This window comes from Rana temporaria, chromosome 2, assembly GCF_905171775.1.
Source record: "Rana temporaria chromosome 2, aRanTem1.1, whole genome shotgun sequence".
Classification (NCBI taxonomy): Eukaryota; Metazoa; Chordata; class Amphibia; order Anura; family Ranidae; genus Rana; species Rana temporaria.
The window spans coordinates 313,652,134-313,655,564 of record NC_053490.1 but is presented as its reverse complement, the minus strand read 5'-3'; positions in this window follow the sequence as shown (position 1 = coordinate 313,655,564).

The following is a 3,431-nucleotide window of genomic DNA, read 5'->3' as shown; positions in this document are numbered from 1 at the left end:
AAGACCCCCGGAGAGTGGAAGACCCCCGGAGAGCGGAAGAAGAAGCCCCCCCTGGTAATTGAGCTAATAACGAAGACAGGGGGGGCATCCGGAGCAGAATAATAAAATATTTTAAAAAGCCTTGTGTTGTGTGTTTACTAACTAACTTTTTGCCTACAGGTGAATGGATAGGGGTACGATGTACCCCATATCCATTCACTTAGGGTGGGGGGCCGGTATCTGGGGGCCCCCTTATTTGAGGGGACTCCCAGATTCCGATAAGCCCCCGCCCGCAGACCCCGACAACCAATGGCAAGGGTTGTCGGGAAGAGGTCCTGTCCTCATCAACATGGGGACAGGGTGCTCTGAGGTGGGGGGGCCCGTAGTGCGCCCCCCTGCCCCAGAGCACCCAACCCCCCCATGTTGAGGGCATGCGGCCTGGCACGGCTCAGGAGGGGGGGGGCGCTCGCTCGTCCCCACTCCCATTCCTGACCGGCCGGGTAGCGTGCTTTGGATACGGGTCTGGTATGGATTGTAGGGGGACCCCCTACGTCGATTTTTCGGCGTAGGGGGGTCTCCTTACAACCCATAACAGACCTAAGGGCCTGGTATGCTCCTGGGGGGTGAACCCATGCCGGTTTTTTCTTTGAAAATTGGCATGGAGTTCTCCCTCTCAGGAATGCATGCCGAGCGACGCTGTAATTTTTTTTTTTTTTCCCCCGACGCAACTTTTTTAAGCCGTCGCGATCCTCAAAACTCGGCGTAACGTAACTTCGCGCATGCGCAGTACGGCCGGCGCGGGAGCGCGCCTCATTTAAATGGGACTCGCCCCATTTGAATAGGAACGCCTTGCGCCGGCGGAATTTTAGTTACACAGCCTGAAATTTCTAGATAAGTGCTTTGTGGATCAGGCACTTAGGTAGAAACTTTAAGGCAGTGTAACTTAAATGGGATTTTTTAAGTTACGCCAGGTTTTTGTGGATCTGGCCCAAAGTGTAGGCTTTTATCAACGTTTATTGGCAGGGGTGTTTTCTGTCTGAAAAAACACCCAGAACTACAGAAAGAAGCCAAGAACTTCCATGCAGGCTATGCTGCAGTAGATATTTAAATGCCCCCTCTATGCAACTGAGCTGAAATATGTAGGTGGGGCTTTATGTGGGTGTGGCTTGAGTGTGTGCAAGGACACAAGGGGCCCCATTATCTGCTATTGCCTGGGGCTTCATGAATTTTTAGTCTACCCCGGCCTTTGATCTCCACTTCATGACACTCCAGGGTCAAAGTCTGCCGAATTCTCAGTCAAGCCTTCCTCTGCATTAAGATTCTCCTCCACCTTTCAGAGTTGAGGGGCCATTTGTTAAACTTTTCGGGTGCATGGACAGTTCACATCTCAGATGCTTGGATGCAGGAGGTAGTTTCTCAGGACTACAAACTACAGTTTTGCTTTCTGCCACCTCCAACCTTCCAGTATCGCCAGAAAGATCAGCAGATCTCCACTGAGCCCTCTCAGTTCTTCCAAATCAAAGTGCAATTTCCCTAGTTCCCATGTGGGTTTTACTTGTATCTGTTCCCAAGCCTAAAGGGTTGAGTTTGTGATTTCTACAGTATTAAATCTAGGAAATTTACTTTTTGCAAGGTCATCAAACATGGAAGGTTTACTTCACTTGGTGTGAGTCTTGGGGATTCCACCCCATAAGCTTCTCAGTGGGACAAATTCTCTCCTTCATCAGCTGGGTTTGGACCAGTGTCTGGCTGTTAGCCATGTGAAGGACCTAATTCCTGCCCTTTCTATGCTGTTTCAGACACCATTGGCCCTGTTGACCCTATTCTGAAAGGAACCCTTTTTGTGCTTGGCATAGGGACAAGGTGGCATTGAGGCTTGACTCTTCCTTCTTGCCTAAGATAGTTTCTGCTGTTCTGCTCGACCAGTACATTGTTCCTTCATCCTTCTATCTAGCTCCAATTCACCAAAAGGAAATTTTTCTCTATTGTTTTAATGTGATTTAGGCTGTGAGAATTTCCCTTTTTTGTAATACTGGATAGACCCTATAGGGGGGCACCAGCTTCCACCAACTCTAGGTAGCTCAGACAGACCATCACTCAAACTTTTGGTTTAAAGAATTGGGCTCCATCCTATCCTGTCATGGACTCCAAGGAAAAAAAAGTACACAGATCATATTTTTCACTTCTTGGCCTTTGGCCAGGAAGTTAGAAGGCATTTCTTCAAAGTGAAGGTAATCCCCTCTTACAATGTTCTCACTGCAAACCCCCTTTTACCCTTTTCCTTTTTGACAATAATTAAAAAATATAATTATTTCACTTTTAGTCTCAGTGACCACTGCCACAGGGGCTGAAATTGAATGAAAATCAAGAAAGAGTGATACTCCCTGGTTGAGACACAGACAGCAATGAAACCTATAGAGATTCTAACACTTCACAGTGTTATCCATAACAAAAAATAAATAAGAAATGGAAGCACATATATCTTAATATACAGACTGTATGGGGTGTCTGCTTCTGCCCTTTAGCTGCAGAGGAAAGCTGCTTGCCTCAAGTCAAATGTAGACAGGATTCAAAGCAGAGTGAGACATAACTGGTATCTACACTGATTTTATCCACTGGTACAAACCAGTGGCTTTGTGTTCACCAAATGCACCCCAGGTACTTCATATGTTGAAGTTAACATCTTCAGTAAACGCCATACAGCCAGTGTGTACTGCCAGCTATGATCAGTCTAGGCATCATTTAAAGTAAGACCATGCTCAGGGATCTCTCATAAGAATATCCCATTTTGACCTGTGATTGGCCTATCATGCAATATACTAAAACAAGTGTTATGTGAATATATGCATCTGAGATGCATGTGAAAATCAGTGCAATTAAATGGAAATATATTTGTTTTCCTTACTTTTGCATGATGATGAAAAAATACATTATTACATCGTTAGTATGGTGCTTTTCGACAGCCGATTATGATTTTTAGTCTGACAAAAGCTGGATGTGATTGTTGTTGTCATCAAACTCAAAGTCCAATTTTCATTTAATTAGTATGGTTTTTGTCCAAAAAAAAAAATCACAAGAGCAAGACTATGCATGCTTAGAAACGAAAGTACACATAGAAAACTATTCAGCACATTACGTCCTTTCTGAAGTTGTATTCTGTCGTACGAGAATTTTTTTTTGGTGAGTAATCACTTCACTTTTGACATGAGAATAGCATGCAACAAAAAATGGATGAACGGTCGTTCGAAAATCTGATCGTGGGTACAAGGCTCACAGCAGCGAGTCAAGCCCAAGGAGCCGACTGTCTGAGTTGAGACTGACTCTGAGTGGCAGTGGAGCAAAGTAAGTTATGCGCACGCAGTGTGAAGTCCTTTCCTCTCCAGCCTTACTTTCTCTGGCCCAATTATATTCATCGGATTGAGGCTCAGCAACAAAAGTTGGTATTTCCTTAT